This window comes from Camelus ferus, chromosome 2 (genome assembly GCF_009834535.1).
Source record: "Camelus ferus isolate YT-003-E chromosome 2, BCGSAC_Cfer_1.0, whole genome shotgun sequence".
NCBI lineage: Eukaryota > Metazoa > Chordata > Mammalia > Artiodactyla > Camelidae > Camelus > Camelus ferus.
This window is the reverse complement of record NC_045697.1, coordinates 21,731,850-21,752,640: the sequence shown is the minus strand read 5'-3', so window position 1 is coordinate 21,752,640 and position 20,791 is coordinate 21,731,850. Positions and strand designations below refer to the sequence as shown.

The 20,791-nt window shown below is 35.3% G+C and overlaps 1 long non-coding RNA gene across 1 annotated transcript in view; it reads left to right on the top strand.

The window, feature by feature from the left end:
- Positions 1-20,791, top strand: part of LOC116668287 — a 178,630-nt gene that overhangs the window by 52,404 nt on the left and 105,435 nt on the right. The window lies entirely within an intron of this gene.

The window sequence follows — 20,791 nt, the reverse complement described above, 5'->3', positions numbered from 1 at the left end:
AGTTAGAATCCAGAACAGAGGAAGAGTAAGTGATGGATTACCATAACTTCTACCAAGTTTTATTAGATCCGAGACCTCATTTTTGGAGTCATAGCCATGAGACAGATTCACTATATTTTTACATATGGGTACATTAGGAAAATTCAAGTTGCTATATGGATTTTCTTTCTAAGTTGAAAATGTAGAGATTTCTTCTCCTTTGATTACAGAGGAGGGCTAGCACAAATGCATGCTCTAAAGGATGTTTTTCCCTCACAGAGATTCTTGTAATATCCTGTCCTCTGAAGACTAATAACAAACAATGCTCTATGTTCAGGCATAGCGTCAGCATGCAGAGGTGAGATTATGTAACCAGTTTCTCTTCTCACTCTACATCTCAGTACTCCCAATTCATTGGCTTCACTAATAGTGGCCATTGTTGAGTTTAACACTTAATAGTATTTTAAAATGGAACAGAGAAAAATTAAGTGTTAGAAATAAAAGTGTATGAAAGAAACAAGACAAAATCCAAGACTAGATTCTTTCTATTCTACAGCATGAGTTTTAATGACCAGGAAATATTTAAATGAATAATATCAAGGAAACATCTATAGGCAGATGCTTAGTGTCAGTTTTAGATGGAATTAACAAAGAGATACCATCCTCTTTATTTTACTATTACAACAAAGAAATCTGTCCTGAATGAAAGAATGAGAATCACCAGTATCCTTCTTAATAGATACACAAGGAAAAACAAATACTTTGAGTTTGTCTGTAATTTTGAAGTGACAGTTATAGGCACTTAGCCAGGTCTGAAAGACAACAAGCAGCCCTGTGTCTTCACATACAGTTATGTCATCAAGTAAGGATGACTTATTAACCATGAACTTCGTGCAGTAGAGAGAAGAAAATGTGCAAATCAGAAAGTGAAGGCCTATGAAGTAAATCAAAGTAATGCCTTTCTAGTATCAGTGTGTTGAGGACCCTCCTGGAAACTTGCACTTAAAAGCATGTATAGATGAAGAGCTCCAACAGAATGAATAATGCCAATAGCCAGAAACCAGCTCAAAGATGAACAAAGACCCAGCAGCTTTAATAAACAAACCATGTAATTTCAAGTTTGTGACAATTGGGGAAGTCTTGTGGTCCAACAAGCACACAGGCTGTGCAGGATGACAGGATTTAAGGCAGGCGAGGGAATTGCTATAATGAAGCCTCATCATTTGGCATAAAGTAAAAGTAAACAGGAAGCAACTTCATTAAAAATGCTACCCTACCAATCTGGACACAGCAGAGAGCAAAAGCCTGATCTAGAAGTAGACAGTTGTTCAGTGTGGATCAAAATGGGGAACTCGAACAAGCAATGGTGAAAGTACCAACAATGGCAACAGCAGAGGAAAAATGTGATGAGTGGAACAACAAAACGTTAATTAAAAAAAAAAAAATCCACCTGTTTTAGTAAGTCAGCAGCAGAAGAGAAACTTCTGTGACTGTCAGCAAAATCAGATGGTTTGTATTGATGTTGCTTATATAGTTGCAAATAAAAATAGATCTCATATATGCATGCTGCCGTGTACCTGTGTCTGTGATCATTTTCTCAAAGATACTAACTGACTTTGGGATATTGAAAGTTTGACAAGAAGTATAGGCTGAGGCAGATAGAAGTTGAAATTTTTAAGGAAAGATCACCAAGAAAGGGAAACTGAAACTGACAAACACCAAAACAATCACCCACACATGTGCACTCCCAGCTTTCAGATGTTATTTCTTGGCTCGGCTGTGTGACGTGACAGTGAGACAAGCTCTGTTACACTGGACCGTCTAGATACCCTGGTCTAGTTTTTCTCAACACTGGTAGTAGTAAGCATGAGCTTTGAGTATTGAAAGGGTAACTGCTATCAAGTGAGGAAAATGAAGATTCGGGGGGAAATAAATCAGTTCACCAAAGCACTGCTCAGCTGAAAAAACTCACTCTCCAAATACAAGGAGTATTAGTCATTTTGTGCACAGCATCCATTCTTGTATCCTGTCTCTCTCTCTCTCTTTTTTTTTTTTTTTTAACTTTGGCTACAATTCCCAACTTTATGGGGAAAGCTACCTCTCTGTGTCTCTGATGTTGATAGAACTGTAACTCAGAATACCTACCATACACCTTAATCAAGGACTAGAAACCTAATGAAAGCTTGTTAGAAACACGGAATCTTAGGCCTCACTCTACCTTTCCTGAATCAAAATCTACATTTTAACAAGATTTCTGGGTGATTCTTATGCACATTAGAATGGAGAAGTGCTGATCTAAAGTAAGTCAATAACACATAGTATTTCAATTCTAAAACACAAGCTATGAAGTTCAGGATGGGATTTCCTCATTATCTTGTGAAATAAAAGTCATATTTTACAGCAAACCAAGAAAAATATAAACATAAAAAAAATTCTTCTCTGCCCTTTGGCCTCCTCTCCCCTTACTGCACATTGTGTATCTGTGTTATTCATCCACCAAACCTCCTCATTGGCAGGAATACCTGCCCAGCCATAAAGAGCAACATTCTCCTGGCATCAACACAATTCCTTCAAAGATAACCTTCCTTCTTGATCTTGTAAGGGATCACATGACCTACCAGGATGATGCTTAGACCTGAATTATGTAAACTGTCAATAATACGTCATTTGATGTAGGACCCTCTTGTCTCAAATAACTTTTAAAACTGTGCCTTGATTTCTGACTGGTGGGATAGTTCTCAGAGCTTTCTGAGATGCTTTTCCCGGGTTATAAACCTCAAATTTGGCTTGAATAAAATTTTGCATTTCTTTCTTAGATCAATTGATTAATTTTTCATTGACCGTCTTTAGAGTGGTGTGGGTTAGCTTCAACTTTAGTCTCTGTCTCTTCTCTAACTACCTATCTGCCTACCTATCTATCTGTTGTGAGCACAGAAGTGGGATGAAGCCCCACCCAAAATTTGGTTCCGATTTTGAGATTCTTGATATCACATACACACACACACACACACACACCCTAAGAGGTGATGAAAAGATTATTAGTCACATGATGAAATTTTCTTGGAACAGCAGGTCACCTCCAAACCTGGTTTAAACATAGCTTGAGATCTTAGGAAAAGAAGAATGGCTTGGGGTTTTTATCATGGTCAGAATGTAGGGTCAGGATCAGGGTTCCCACTCAAAGAAGGACTGGTGTGGCTTGAATCTTACATAAGGTCCAAAGGTGGGAATATCAGCATTTTCTTACCAGCTTTCTTATCAGTTCCTTTCTTATCAGATGTGGAGTGGAGGGGAAAAGTTCAGGGTAAGGCTTAAAAGCTGTCAACAACAGCTTTTTTGATGGAGGCTTAAAAGCTCCAACAAAAAATGGAGTCAGGAACACTTCTGATGTTTAGTGACTGAAATTGATCATTTTTCATTTAATTGAATTTGTAGCTGTTTAAGTAAATTATTATGGTGACTTATGAGGGCAGCAGCTGAAGCTGGTGAGAGAGGCAAATGTTCCATCAAATACCTGGTGCACAAGCCCAGCACTGTGTATTCACATTCTGAGAAGAGAGATGGTTGCCTTGGTCACTGTCAGTGGTATCTCAGACTTGGAATGGATCAAGAGCGTCATGGCGAGGCCTTCCATTATGGCTTTTGTAGATACAGAGATGTGTATAACCTTGATTTTATATTTTGGGTACTGGTGAGGTCAGAGATTCCTAGAGTTCCTTATCCCAAAGAGACAATCTTAGATAAGTAATGGCTGTTGCTGCTATTGGCTGGCTAATTACACTGGCTCAAGGGTTTGTAAAAATGTGCAGGTGGGAAGATTGTGGACCAGGGCTGCCAGTACTAAGATAGCTGCCTGAAGTGCAGTCAGTTGTGCTGAGTCTTGATTCCTGTCCTTCATCGGGGATCTTAGATAAGGGACAGAAGGAAGCCACATTCCACTGAGCTCCAACCCAGGTGATTGTGACAATTATGTAAAATAAGAATTTTCATTGTTATTTACTCTGTTAATCCCAGAAGGCTCTCAGAAGCCAAGCGGTCTGGGAGAGGAATGATCTCCTTCAGTACTGTGACATCTAACAAGTGACTGAGGCAAGACTTCCTGCAGATGGGATGCATTAGAAGGTCTAGGTGTGACTATCCTGTAGACATCCTGGGGTGTCTGTGCCAAGGTGGTGCTTAGACGGTGCTGCTCCGATGACCCAGAGCATGATGAGCACCTGGGTTTGGAGGGTCACAGGCCTAGGACCTGTGAGAACCTCTATTTCTGAGAGAGCCCAGTATGCAACCAGCAGTTTTCACTCTAATGGAATGTGATGAGGGGCTGAGGATGCAGTTTCATGTGTCAGAAACTTAAGAACCACTTATGGGCATCACAGATGGTCCAGAAGCTTCAGAAAATATGAAAGGACGTTGCTAAAACCTCTACAGGGAAGAAATCTCTGGGGAACACCAATGGGAATGCTTGTTGTATTATAATTTGGACAGACTCGAGAGTGTTTTATTAGAAAGGGTACCATTCAAAGTAAGCCAGTTTGCAAATACACCATGAATGGGCTCAAGTAAAATATGTAAATGAGGAATATATTACATCTGAAACTTAAAAGAAGTTGTGGGAGCTGAGAGGATCAATTGCTGTTTCTACAGTGTCAGGGATGGAGTGGCCCTTAGTTTACCAAATAATTTTCAGAAAGTTAACTGAGGTGGCACAGCCTTGCACACTATGGGTGGGCAACTCCCCTTTTGTGATTCCTTTGTGAATATTTGTATGTCCTGGATGAATGTGTCAAGTGAATCTCATTGAAGGAGGATATTATTAAGTTGATGTCATACCTGTTCTCCTGGAGAACGTCAGACATGGTTGAGGTTTTGCCTGCGAAGATTGTGTGTGATGCCCAGCTGTTATTTTGTGGGCAGCTTGGTAAAAGTGTACTATGTTCCTTCAGAGGTGAAAGCAAACTGCAATTGAGAGGCTGTTGAAAAAGACATTGAACAAAATATATTATAGTAGTAAGTCTATAGTAGTAAAATATTTATCAGTTGCTGATTGGATGGAGTCAGTGATTTCCATAATATTGGGGTATGAGGTCTTAATGGTTGGGGCATAGCACTAAGGTAGCAGTAATTCAGCATGGCTCATGCTTTCCAAGTTTAAGAACAACTTAAATTGGGCTGTTAAATGTAGAAGCAGCGGGCGTAATAGTCCATTCTCTAAACAGGTCTTGTATAATGTGTTTCGATTCTTAAAGCCTCTGTTTTAATTTACATTGGGCTATATTAACTATTTTAAATTGTCAGTGTTGGGGAGCGGGTGAGTCCATAGGGTTCCATTTGGTCAAGTAAATTGTTCTCTCTTTTATTTGCCATCTTCTTCTCTTTTCCTCACTCTTTAATATATGAAAGAGAATTATTGTAGGCGTATCTCTCCTGGGGAGCCTAGAAGGGAAGTGAGAAGCTCTTTGTAAACAGGTCCTCTGCTGGTTATGTGTCTGCTTAGGCCAAGAAGTCCAATACTGTGTGTATTTTCATCTTCTGAGTTTTAGCTCTGAGAAAAAATACCTGCTTATACTACAAAATAGAAACTACTTCAGGTAAAATGTTCTCCTATTGTGTATCTTTAGATCACCCTAGACTGCAGAAGGCGTTTGGGATAGACTCTACACACTTTGGTTTCTTTGCATTGACTTTTATCTTCCTTGAGGTTCTCAGGTATGATTTTTCCTCACCTTCAAATTTACCTTTGTCTGCATTCATGTGATTTTCTTTCTCTGATTTTCAAAGGGCAGAAAAATGGTCATTTCCTTTTTAAGGATAATGACTTCACCTCTACACAGACCCTGTCTTCTTAACATCTGCAGCAACAGTGCTCCAACAATAATCACTGTTCTTTCCAGTGTTCATAATTTCTTCCTCAGCAAATAAACATGTTTAATCAGTTATCCTTTAAAAATAAAAGTAAAAGTTTGTATTTTAATTCCACTTAACCTCCCTAGGTATTGCCTATGCTAGGCAATAGGGCAGTTCACCTACATTAAGAATCTTCTCTGACCAGGCAAGTGATAAGATTGCCAGTGAAATTTGATGTCCCTTACTTTTGAGTAAGCCTTATGAGCCAGCTCAAGATTCTCCGTGTTTCCATACCTCTTCCATGCAACAGGGGACAGTCCAGGAGCCAGCTGGTTATCAGCTAGGTCTCCCAGTGATCATAATGTTGAGTACATACCCTTGCTGACTTGAGATAAAAATAATGTAGGAAATAAGTCTTTATTTTTAAGCCCTGAGATTTGGGGTTTGCTCTTTCCAAAGCATAATCTCTCTTATCCTGCTTAATATAGAAAGTGATTCCTAGAATTTGGGTGATAACATAACAAAAACCTAAAATATAAGATAATGTCTCACTACCCATGTGGTCAGCAAAGAGAAAACTGTTATTTAAAGCTAAAAAAAAAAAAAGTAGTACTATGTTATACAATCACAAAGCTTTTGATAAAAATATTGTTGATGATAATTTAGAAAGTAGACCATGCAAGTAGTGGATGTGAAGTGTTAATGGAAAAGGTTGAAAAACAGGAGGAAGTGGCGTGTATTCAGTGTATTCAGCAAGGCATTACAGGAAAAGTAGGATCTGGAAATAAATCGGCCAGTTTTCAAGAACAAATAAAAGGGAAAAAACCATTTCCAGAAATTTGAAGCTTTGTATTATTAAAAAGACAACTATTTTTAGACCCAAACAGTAGAGGAGAAAACGGAGGAAACTTCAGAAGAATAAATGAAATGTGGATTGAAACTGAGTTTGGCAAATAAAAAATATATATATATATATGGACAATTTTCAACCAATTAATTTGCCTCTGAGCAAAAATCAAATTAAGGAAATGTCTGTGACAGTCATACTTAAAACCACCTGGCTTAAGGTCCACCAGCAAGAAAATCCAAATTAAGGTGATGACATTCAATAAATATCTTCAAATGGGCAAAACGGCTCAGGAAACAGAGACTAAGAAAAAGAGTGTGCACTTGCCAACCTCGCTGTCACTGTGGACACAGCAGAGGCAGGCCCGCCCCGACCTCGGTTCTTGTTGGCACAGCAGGGAATTGAGGAGCTGCAACAGTAGCAGAGTACAGGCTGGGTTCATTTCAGAAAGAAATACACTTCAAGAGAGACGCGGGCCAAGTCAAAGGAAGCAATGGCCCCGGAAGCAGAGGAGTTCAGTTTTTTAAGGTTTGGTTTTGCTTGGGGAACCACATCCCTTTTGATTGACAGTTGAGAGTTATGTAACAGATACCTGAACTGCACATGTTTTTCCCAGAATTCACTTTATAATGAGATTAATGTAAGGGTAGAAAATGTAACAGGAGATAAATGAATGTTTCAGGATGGTAGGGTCGCCTGGACAAAGGGTCGCAGGCTTTGTGCGTGCTCGGCCAGGGGAATTTCCTCCCGTGGTTTTTAGCCCCTTCTCTGCGGTGGGTTATTCCTTAGGTGTTACCCACAAGGGGTGGGGCTGGGTCTCTTTTGGGTCCTCCCCTGATACTGTCCTCCTGGGCCTCACCGCTCATGTCTGACTGACTGCCTAACATTGCCAGCTTGGTAACCTCCAGGTATTTGATAAATCAAGATATTGAGAGAAAGCAAGAGAGGGAGAGGAACAGAGAGAAAGAAATACAGTATGTATGGATGTAAGTGTAGAAAGGAAATCCACTTGTGAACACTGATATATAAAGATAAAGCTGACTGGAATCAAACTGATAAGAACTAATTAGGTTTTCAAAAAGAATGTACTGTCAAACAACAACAACAACAACAACAGCAAAAAACCCAGCTCGGACCACAGGAGTTTGTTGCTGTTTTGAGACTTGAAATGACTCTTCGCCCCAGCCGTCTATGGACAGGCAGTAATCTGAGAACTATTTGCTGCCTCCAAGGAAAGTATATTCCCTGATGTCCATTTCAGTCGTGGCCAAGGAAGATAGTGGAAAAGAATAATAGGTTTCTGATTTGGGTTGCGTCCTTCTGTTTTCCAAAAAGGAGCCTTTACTCTGACTCTCCAGACCCTGTTCTTCCAATATTTATGGAGGTGTCTTTGTGGGAGGAAATAACATGTCTTTCTGAATTCAGAGATCTCCAAAACAAGAATAGCCACAGCCATGGTTTATCTAAAATCTCTCATCCATCATTCTAAGAAAAAAATCTTTTCACTGAGAAGACTGGCACTTTTAGTTTGATGCCTTGATTGAATGGGATTTATGGCTGAGGTGAGTAAACACTGGATTCAGGAAGGAGAGTGAACAGAATATTGGGTGACCAGAATAGATTGCAGTCGTATTTACAGTTTTCATAAATATTTCTGTCTTTGTCAGTCTGGGAAGAGAGTATATTGTACTTCCACCTCCTTGAATGCAGACGTGAACACGTGACTTGCTTTGGTTCTGATATGTGAGCAGAAGTCTTCAAGATTGAGTGCACAGTTTTCTGTTGTTTCTTTCTTTCTTTCTTTTTTTCTTTCCCTGCCACAATAACTCCAAATTTCAGAGGTTCCATTAGCTTGGATTCTGAGTCAGGACAATCTGGGTCAGAATCCTCTGCTGCCCAGAGATGGGCATGAAGCCTAAGAAAGAAAGAAATTTTTGGCGTTTTAAGCAATGAGATATTAGGGTTGTTTACTGCAGCACAATTAAGTATCTTCTGACCATTGCATTATTTATCTTGTGTCTTTTCATCCCTGTCAGGTTTTGAAAAATGTGATTTATATGTGTTACTTCCAAATTTTCACTATTTTGGTTTTTTTGTCCCACAGGAATCTGGCTTCCATTATTCTATAACAGTAAAAATTTGTCCATTAAGTTCACAAGAAAACTGATTATGGCTAAATTCATTGAAGGCATTTTGTCCATATCTTATTAACATAGCTGCTACATGATTTTTATTGGATTTTTTTTATCAGAAACTCCCTCCTTCACTGGATTCTGTGACAGGATTATGTTTTCCTGTTGTGCTTTCTCTTGGATCCTTCATCATTTTCTCTTCCATTTCACATTCCTAAAGCTTTAGTATTCATGAAGTTTCTAAAATCTTTCATGTCTGCTTCCTCTGGGAATAGCACCTAACTTCAATGATGCCAAAATGGGAAACGTTGGGGGCATTCCTTAATTAACATGTCTAGTCCAGATCATTTTGTCGAGTTCCCGAAACTAAGTCCACTGTGACCTGAGCATCATCGCCACCTATATCTGAGTCTCAGCAGGTCCAAAGTAAACTTGTACTTTCTGTTAAACATGTTTCTCACTGTAATTTTTTTTTTCTTGATGAATATTACCAGTATTACCCACTTAGCTGGCAACCCTTTCAACTTGTAGATTACCATGACTTTCATCTCTCTCCACCACGCACATCCAGATGATTACTAAGTGGTGCTGATTCTAAGTCTTTAGTGTGAACCGTCATCCTATTTCTATTTCCATTGCCACTATTGTGGTCCAGGATCTAATGATTTCTCAGATCACTGGATTTTCCCAAACAGCTGCCCTGCCCTTTTATTTCTCTTGTCATCCAATTCATGTCCTGCGTTGTGGCCCAGCTGATCTTTCTAATGTAAAAGTTGGCACAAATCACTCTTCTTGAATTTCTTCAAAGGCTCTCTCTTTTGCAAATGGGATTAAATCTATGCTCCTTACTGTACTTACAAAGATATCTTATGTCTTCTTTAATTCCTTCTCAAAATTCATCTCTTCACATTTTCCCCTCGTAACATGTGCTTTATCCAGACTGAACTGTTTGTAATTCCCTAAAACCATGCCTTCTCATCTCACCACTCTTCTATGTTCTTTTTCTGCTAGTTGGCATTAATTTTTTCTACACGTGAAAATAAACTCTTTATGATTCAAATAAAACAGCTTTTCCCCCCTGTTATTCCCCATTATACTCTTTCCACATCCTTATTATTTCACTTATCCTGTGTTGTCATCCACATTTTTTGCCCCTGTCTGCCAATCTTGTAAAGTCTCTGACTGCAGACACCACTGTTTATGTTTCTTTGTATCCCAAGTGCTAGGATATGCAGTGACAATGTAGATACTCAACATTCAATTATTAATAAATAAATAGAGTAGGATGCCTTGATGTGGAAGCTTTCACCGTATTCAAATCCTCTCTGAACTAAAACTATATATTCCTTGAACTGGTTTTAACAAAATCACAGTTATTTATTTATTGATGAAATTCTTTTTATCAGAAAGACCTGAAATACTCAATTTTGAAATAATTTGGCTGGTAGAAGTCTGTTCAAAAAATAAAAATATTTCTTTATATAGAATTTATTTCTAGTTTTCTTTCTTTAATGGATGTGCCATAGAAATTAGCCTTGGGAGCACATCCTCTGACAAGTCATTTCTTCTCAGCTTTTTCCAGCACAATCCCAAGGAAAGATTTCTCATCACTCTCTCTAATCCTATTCTAGCTTGTTAAAATTATCTCTATTCAGTCAGAAGACATGACATTCTAGGCCCATAAATGTGATGAAGCGTTTCTATTTAACAGACCAGAAAAAGCTTCTTAATAATTTTCTCTTCATGCTTTTGAAAAGCTTTTGGAGGAGAAATGATGTTGATCTGACTTAATTCTGCTTCCTTCTTACTTAACTCCCAGACAGCAAAACGTGGTTTACCTGATAATGTTTAAGATAACGAATACATTTCTTTTAGTGTATTTGATAGATGGATTATTAACAGCTGTAAATAACTTGGGTAAACTTTAAGTTATTGTCTTGCCCCCATAGCAAATACAGTTCTGGGTAAACAGAAATGGTCATTTGAATTTCAGATGTGTCTTTGCTGTAGTATTCATGAAAAATGCTTATATAACGTATCCTATGATGGATTGATTAATTAAACTAACGTATAAGGCTTACACTTTCTATTGACTACAATGAAGTGAAAGTAATTCATTCATAAGATTCTATGATATAAAGTACCTCTAATTGTAAAGTACTATCCTCAAATCCCAGCACATAATTAAAATATGCATGGCATCCAATGGACTTTGGAAGAGAGAATTATTTCTTAAAAATGCTTTAAATTAAAAAAATTTAAAACATTTATGTATTAAAATTCCCATAAAATGCCATAGATTAAACACATAAAACACTAAAATAAAATTTATTAAGGATACAGACACGTGGATCCTACCTAACGCTTCACTTGATCTAAGACTACACAGCTTCCTGACTGACAGGAGGCTGACTTTAGTAAAAAAAACAAAAAACAAACAAACAAACAAAAACTAAATGATAAGTAATTCCAAATAAACCAATATCAATTTTTGAAGGTCAGTTGTCATCAGTGACAAAAACGAACTACGAATAAGCAGAGTTAATACTTTCTTTTTTCACTTCTTTTTGGCCCAAGCTGGAAAAAATAAGTAGAACAGACTCTAAGTACAAGCACTGATAATACAGAACTTGTATAATACACAGAACAAGTTCTTTCAGAAGCATGTTTTATTATTTTTTCTCAGCCACAGATGTTAGCTGTTTTCACATCAAAATAATGATGTTAGTCATGAGTTTCTTGGAAAAGCATTTTTAAAAAGCTTTGAACAGATGAGATGGGAGATGTATTCTTTAGAGCAAATGAAAAGAATCATGTTCTCAGTAGAATATCATGAGCAGAAATTCTTTGGCAGTAGCCTTTGAATAGATATTTTAAATGTCTGCTGAAAAGTTGGCAGAGAGAGGCTCAAAACTATAAACTAACCTATGAGAAGTGGGATATCAAAAGGCCAGAAAAAAAAAAAAACAGAAAATACAAACTTTTTAGGAAGGAAGAATCCAAAGGACATTCAAGAGAATAACACAAGCTTGTATTCACATAATTTACACCTTTCTCTGAAAATGTACCCACATATACATATAAAAGAATACACTATAAAATGTAAAGCTCAATAATTTCATTCAGTGCACACACACACACACACCCCCAAGGAGACTATACAGTTTGCATCTGAGTGTGTGTGCTGGTGTTTTTCTTTGAATATGAAGTCTAATTCAACATGTTTTTGTGGTTGCAGTAGAATCTTTTCTTTGCTGTATTGCATACTATTTCATGACTTTATTAAGATCAAACCATAATGCTGGGTGTTTGGGGTGTTTTTAATTTGTAGCTAATGTCAATCTTTAAAATAAAACAGCCAGTTATTTTATTGGCAAATGGGTTTATTCAGGAATAACAGGAATTGCAATTCAGGACATGAAAACTGTGGCAAAACCATAGGCAATTCCAGCAAACATAGGAGAAAACTGTTACTCTCTGGAGAAGAGATAAAAAGTTGAGAGGGGCTGCTTTGATCGAAAGTCCACTGAGCATGATAGCAAGAATGGTGGGTGGTGATGGTTTCTCATTGGCTAAGCGGTGGTGGTAAGTCAGTAGCTGGGGCTGTTGCTGGGCTCCTTCTGAGGTAGTAAAGTAGAAATCTTCTTCTTGTTGGAGATGCAGGGTGCACCTCGTCCTATTGGGGGTCAGCAGACAGCAAAGAGTGGTAGTGTGAGATCCCCCTTCAGGGCTTCCTGACTCCACTCTAAGCGAGGTTTCCCTTTATTAATTTTCACACTGATAGGAATGGTAGTGCTATAAACATTGTATGTATCCTATGATGCAAATATGAGAATTACTGATTAATAGAGAATGCTAGAATGCTTACATTCAGTTTTAGTAAACGCTGCCAAATATTTTTCCAAAATGGTTAAAACAATTAACACTCCCACAGGCGCATATAAGCATTCTAGTTCCTTGCATCCATACCATTTGTGGGTGATGCCAGTCTTTTTAATTTTAGCCATTTTGGTGACTGTGTATTAGTATCACTTTGGTTTTTATTTGTGTTTCTCTTACCACTAATAAGGTTGTATAGCATTTCACCTGCTCATTGACTGTTTGAACATTCTCTTTTACCTGTTGCAAGAGGCTTCTTCACTTTTTTCCTGAGTTGTCTGTCTTTTCCTATTGTGGAATACTTTTTTATGCTCTGGCTTCAAGTCTGTTATTGGTAATTGGTATTAAATATGGGCTTCCTTTTCACTTTTTTAATGGTGTCTCTTAACATAACAGAAGTCTTGCTTAAGACTTTTACTTATACCAAAGTCAGGAAGATACTCTTCTGTTCCATTGATTTATCTTTTAAATAGTGCCAACAAGTATTTTATATAGTTTCTACAAGGAATTCATTTTTTGTGTATTATGGGGATGGTTCAAGTATTATTTTTTTCATTTATATATCTCTCAGTTTCCTTGTATTTTTCATAGATTTTTAAATTAAATTTATGCTCATCTCATAAAATGAATTGTGGACTTCTCAGGTTGTTTATAATATCTGGAAATATTTAAAATTGCTGCAGATTATTCCATAGAGTTTAAAGTAATTCACAGGAAAATTTGTTTGGCTCAGGGAATTTCTTCCTGATTGGGTTTTTAGTTACAGATTTAATTTATATATAGATATAGAAGAATTCAGATTTTCTGTTTATTCTTGTGTAAGTTTTATGAGTTGTGCCTTTCAAAATTTTTATCTATGTCATCTAAAATTTCAAATTAATGTTTAAATGTTGCTGGTATTACTTACAATATCTATAGGATCTAGAGTTATGTTTTTCATTCATATTAATAATTTATAATTTTTTCATAATCAGTCATGTTGTTTTTTCCTAATTCAACTTTTTATACAACCAACTTTTGGTTTTATTGATTTTTCTATTATTTTCTATTATTTTCTGTTTCCTGTGTCAGTGATTTCTGTTTTTACCTTATCAATCCCTTCTTTATTTTTCTAGTTTATTGAGATGGATACTTGAATCCTTGGTTTTCAGTCTTCCAATGTGTTTAGCTTCATCACACATTTTGATGTAATATTATTATCATTTAGTATAGAAAATTTCCTCTTTGCTATATTGCCTATGACTTATGGACTATTTAGATGTGCACTGCTTTCTTTTCTAGTATTCCAGGATTTTCTAGCATTCTTCTTTTATTGTTTTTCTAGCTTAGTTCTTCCGTAGGCAGAAAACAAACTAAATAATCTCTATCATTTGAAATTTGTTGGTATTTGTTTTATGGCAGTTTGGAAAATGATCCATATATACCTATAAAGAATGTGGAGGAAGTATTCTATGAATCTCAATTTGACACATTTGTTAATCATGCTGTTTGAAGTTTATAGTTCTTGATGGTTTTGTCTGCTTGCTCCATCATTTACTGAGGAAATTTTGCTAAAATGTTTCTTTTGACTATAGTTGTAACTACTTATCATTTATGCTATGTCAGTGTTTAAATATTTTGAAGCTGTGTTCTTATGTGTATACAAATTAAGAATACATGTAGTTCCTATTGAATGAATTCTTGTATCATTATGCAATATTCATTTACATTGATAGAAATAATCTTTCCTTTAACTCTGGTTCTCTGATTCAAATATAACTATGCCAACTTTCTTTGATTGCTATTTGCATGTTATGTATATTTGCATACCTTTATTTTCAAATTTTCTATGTCTCATATTTCAGATGTGTCTATTGCAAGGAGCATATGCTTGACTTTCACTTCTATATACAAATTTTGCTTTTTACTCGATCTTTTGTGTTTATGTATATTTAATATTTAATTATTGCTCTAGTTGACTGTAAATCTATTATATAACTTGTACAGCTTATGCTTTCTGTTTTTTCTGTTTTTTTAATTCCTTTTTAACCTTATCTGTGTATTTGTTTTCTAGTTATGCATTCTTTTATTATTCTTTTGTGATTACTATAAATGTTACAAAATGCTTTTTTGAATAATTACTTCTTTCCTGCCACACACAGTTCATACAAGATAAATAATCCCTATTATTATTCTTTCACTGTTTATATTGTTATTGCAATACATCTAAATTTTAAATGTTTAAATCACACAAAACTTTGTTGTTGTTATAAACTTAAACGGTCACTATTCATTTACATTTTCTCAAATTATCGAGTATTCCGTTACAACTCATTGCTTGGTTTATCACCTTCATCTTTTGGGGATCACTTTTTTCTATGTGAAGAATACCTCCATCTACTTTTGTGCAACAAGATAAGCTGTTTTAGTTTTTGCTTGTCTGGAAATTTATTAATTTAATCTTATTTTTGAAGAGTATTTCTTTTGAATATAGAATTCTAGACTGGCATATATTTTTTCTTAAGCATTAAAAAATGTCACCTTAATGTCAACAGGCGTCCATGATTTCTATTGAGAAATCAGTTGCCAGTCTTCTTGTTACTCATGTGAAGGTAGTGTGTTTTTAGAAAGTTTATTTTGTGCATGGTTTTTAATGACCTTGCTATGATATTCCCAGTTCTGGTTTTCTTTGTATTTATTTAGTTGAGAATTTCTGTAAAGTGTAAAGAATACTTTTCACCTACCTACTTAAGCTTCTCTTCCACAGTTCATAAAAATAGTCAGCAATGATGAAAACTGTATCATGTGCCAGATTCTAGGTTAAGCATGTCACTTCAATTTTCTCATATGATACTCAAGAAAAACCTATAAAGTTATCACTATTAATAATTTCATTTTATAGAAGAGAATAATGAAAACGTAAGTTATTAGGCCAAGGTCAAACATCTAGGTTATAGAACATGGACTGAAATTAGTTTGTCTTACATGAAAGCCCGTGTGCTCTAACAGAAAAGAAAGCCCAAAATGTGTTTGGAAATATCTAATAATGTGTTTCTTTTAATTCAGTAAAATGACACTAACTAGAGCTTGTTAAAGTATGCAGCAAGTTAGGAAAAATTTTTTATGATCATAAATGTGGGTTTTGATGTTGGTTCTGACACTACCAGGCTCCAGGGACTCATTTAGGGTGACAATTTTGGGCCCCAATTCCTCATTTTTAAATAAGGGTGTTGGATAAGGTGATCTTATTGCTTCTTTCTGGTTAGAAGATTCTACAAAAATAATCTTATTTTAAGCAAATTTCTTCTTTTCTTCTGTATCAAAAAACTGTGTGCTTACTTAGAATCCATGATGAGCATACATCTAATCACGTTTGGAGATGTGAGAAAAAGACCACTGTGAACATTATCGTATTAAAAATACTCTCTCCAGATCTCTGAACATTATTGTTGTTTTTTTATTATTTCAGAAATCTGTCTGGCTTTTTATATTTTGTTAGAAATGAGGTGCCTAAAATTGTATGCAGTTTTCACAGTGCAATACAAATAATTGGATAGCAAGGGGCTATTACCTTGCAGCTTCATGATGCGATGCCTCTGGATATGTAATCCAAATTCACAGAAGTCCTTCGTAGTACCTTAGAAAATTTCTGTATAATTCTATACACTTTGATTTTAAACATTCTTTAAGATTTTCTTTTACACAAAGCATTTTGCTTCTGTTTATCACACAATGAATTTTTCAACAGCATCTAATTTTCAATAAATTTGGGGGTTTTAGTGGTATTTATCTTGATTCAAGTGTCTTGTGAAAATGTTTGTTTTTTTCCCTGCATTGTTCACCGCAATTATGTTGGCATTATTTAGATTTTTATAACTTTCCATTTTTCCTTTTAAAAATAAAAAAATCCAGTTTTCTTGACTATTCTTATTTCTTATTTCAGCTAACATTGCTTTTAGACTAGAAATACAGTAATGTTTATATTCCAAAATGCAACAGTAGTAAAAATCAACTTAGCATAGCAGTGTAGTCCTAAGAGCAAATGGCTGATTGTGCTAAATGCTTCTCAGAGTTCAGCAAGGTCTTTAATTTTCTTGTGCAAAGTGCTAAGTGAAAACAGTAAGCAGAATGAAATTATTTATGCATGAATGTAAATGAAAGCAAAATCATTCATTTTTACTATGAAAAGTTGCAGAAATAGTAAGTTTTAATTTGATATTGTAAGTGGTAAAATTTAAAAGAGCTCAAAGACTGTTTTGATTATTTTCTAGCTTTTTCTGACAACCATCCATAGCTTGGAAATGAATATTTTAAAGTTGAATTTGGAACTTATACCACTAAAATGCCTTGCATATTTTAGTGTGTCTCATAATGAGTAATTTGAATAATTAAGATTTTATTACATAGGACTTTAAACAGTATTTTAAATAAGAGAATTATAATTTGTTACTCTATTTTTTTCAAACAGGAATAATAAAAGTTATATATCTAGTATAAAATGTTAGCTGCAAAGAAATGTATTATTTGGCAATATTAAAATATGTTCCTCAATTTACTGAAGCTGTAAGTTTCCAATAGGATATAACCATGTGGCTATCGAGAGACCAGTTCATTGCTGGAGCAAATAGGCATCCATCCTATTATTATTCTCTTTATCCTACAAATGATATGTGTGATAGAGAGCCTCATTTGGTACGAAACTTTAAGCACTGTGTGTCTCAGAGCCTACCTGCATAATCATAAAGTATGGGGGAATCTGACTATTAAAATCCAATGCCAGGGAAAAAAAGGAAGAGTGACTAAAAAAAATGGTGGCAGATCTGATTGTGGAATGTCATAGTTTCTAATTAGGATCTTGAGTGGAAGAATCTTTTTTATAAAAATGTTAACTAAAGAACAGTTTGTAAAATGAACATGTAACGGAGATGAAATTTTGCTAGTTCAAATGCATAGCACTGCTTTTCCCTCACAGATTTACAGTGATAGTAAATTTTAACTATGATTAGCTAGAATCCCTAGTTCAAGTATTCTGTCAGCCAATTAGATTCTGACTTATGAGGAAATGATTCTGAATAAAGTTTCATTCTCTGACAACTCTGACTTTGAACATAACCTGCACTCTGTGGGTAATAATTATTTGTGAGACAAAAAAGTATTTTAGAAAAATAAGCAGAATTTTTTTTTATGTTTAGTTGAAATAAGATGACAAAATAAAGATGTATGATTTTAGTACCGTCTGCACAAGGCTAATATTAATATAATAATAACAAATTGAATAGTACTATGTATTTCATAAAGTATTTTCATATTTTCTTCATTTAATCTTCTCAGTGCTGGTATGGCCTAGTCATTATCCAGATTTGAAGCATAAAGAAAATAATTCATTAATAGAATACATCTAAAGAAATTTCCCATCTTTTCTTATTTTAAAATGATCCTGACTTATATGGAAAATTAAACTAATTAAAAGACATACCTAAAATAAATTTTCTGCTACCATATTTTTAGTGCAAGCACCCAGAGTTGAAAAGTTGTTTTAACTTCAAGAAATTAATACCCATTTGCTTAAGAACTTAAGCTTGAGATAATTATGTGTACAATATATATAACAAATGAAAAAAACCTCTACTTCCATATACTGAACAGCTGAGACAAATAAAATAGTGGGCCAGGAATAAGGAACTGATGGAGAAGAACTGAAAAACACAATAAAGCACACTGTTTTATTTCCTAGTATCATTGTTCTCCCACAAATACAAATCTATACTGTAATGTTGAATCATATGTAGTCAAATATGAATTAGTTATTAATATTTATTGAATATATTCGTTACTAGGAACATAGAGCTGCATAGAACATACATGATTTATTGCTTCAGGGAAACTTAAGACTATCTATAGATGCACATTAAATAAATTTTTGCAAACAATATATTAGTTCATAACAAATAAGGAAACATGAAGGGAAGAAGCATTGAGAGCCATTTGAGCCATTCTGGTCAGGTATGACAAATAACTTTCTGTTTGTTTGTTTTAAGGAAGTGAAACATGAGCGGATACCTTAGAAATAAGTACAGGTTGCATTGTAAATTAAGAAAGAAAAAGAAACAGATTTAGGTTTATGGTTATTTCTTAGCTGCATGGAAGAGACCAAAGGGAAATATGTAGCAAAGTGAGGCAGAATGAGTGGTGCAGGAAAGCCCACATCAAGCATGGCGAGGTTAGCCATGTTCAGATTTTGTTTGTATTTCTAAAGTGAAAATATAAAAAGAGTATATCTGCTGGTTTTGCTGATATTTAGTATTGTTTCTGTATTTGTCAGTTACCTGGAAGTCGTTGACTCTTGTGGACAGAGCTTACCTGAACTTGGCTCCAAATGACAGATTGGTCCAAATTTGATCCTGATGTGATTCATTCTCTTTTGACTAGTGTGCTAGTAGGAACATAGTCTTCTCATAGTGATTGAAGAGGAACAAGAGTCCAAGCCCCATTGCACAAGCAGATTTCATGTTTTGCTTTCATCACATCTGCTGGCACCCCATTGGACAAAAGAAGTGTATAACTGAGCCCAAAGCCAAGAGACAGGAATTTTATTCCACCTCTGGTGGGCTAACTGCAATTGCATGGAAAATAATGTAGCTACATATTGGAGGCAATAGTTTGTTCAACTGCATATGAATATTATGAGGGAAAAGCAAGGCTTTTAGAGAATAGTTCCAGTTCAATATGCAAATAGTAAGATTTATAGGTAGAATGACCATATAATTTATTATCAAAGTTGGACACTTCTCATAGTAAAAAGGGATGGATGTTAATAAATTTGCTAAAACCACAGGCGTAAACTAGGGCTGTGTGTAGCAAATGGCACTACATAATTATGCTAGTCATAAGAGAAAAGATACAGATGGAAAATAAGCAATATTTGATCAAAGATACTAGAATAAAATTATTTTGATATAAAGAAAGGCTTAAGCCTGCAGAATAAATGGTTCACTGAATTTTAAGAATGAGTATTGAGAAAAGAAATAAAACAAAGCATATGATAAAATCTCTCCATCCTAAAGGTACAGGAAGTTTCTTACAAGTTTCTAGAACTATGTGTGCTATCTAAAATGAAAAGGAATCATAATAGAATTATTGCAGCACATAAAACCAAAAACTAATGGACTAATATCTAGAGACAACTAATAAAAAGTAATTAGAATCTTATCATGATACTGTTTCTATTATATAGCAAAAGAAAGTGTCTCAAATATTTTATTGTAGTTTTGTCTTGAGTCTGAGTCAGGGACAGAGGGTAGTGGTGGGCAGAGAGACATAATTCTCTTGTTACAAAATATTAGTAAAAAAGTATGTGTGATTAAGAGTGGAGGTAGCCACTGAAGGAAAGATAAAGTAAAAGAGGTCTTCAAAATTAATAAGAGGGATGGACATAGAGCATAGTATTGTCCTTGAGTATTCAGTCCTTCTATCCAATATAAGAGGATTAACCATCTCCTCCTATTCCCATGTGACCTGCAGTTCCTTCTGTAGGTAGATTTTTATGTCCCTGACCCACTGACCGTTTACTTCACCATTTGATTAGCTTTGGCCAATGGAATCAAAGTAGATAGAACATACCCTCTTGGAAATGAAAGCTTTAAGCATGGGGTGAGATTCAGCTCTCTCTTTTGCTTTTGTCCTTATGCCACTAGCATAACATATCCAAATAAGAGCTATTTCTTCAGCCTGGATAATAATATAAGCAGACTCATGTAGTAGAGCTGCTGAAACTGATGTGTAACTTTCCACGTAGGTTGTGCATGAGAAATAAATGTTTTTTATTGAGGACACTGAGTATCTGTGATTGTGCTGCAGCAAAGCTGGGTAAAACAGAATTATTTCTAAAAAAAGAAAAACAGAACTAAACTACGAAATGGTGGTGGTGGCAGTTAATCAGAAGTTGGAAAACAATCACTCATATTTTGCAGTCCTAAATATTCAGTAGACTCTCACTTATGTAAACATAATATGGAAATAGAAATAGCCTAGATTGGGAAGTCCATCAATGCTCTGGCAAACCCTTTCAATGGATTAACATGGCCTTCATTAAATGTTTTTCTTTGAACATGGTTCAGGGAACAGAGACTAA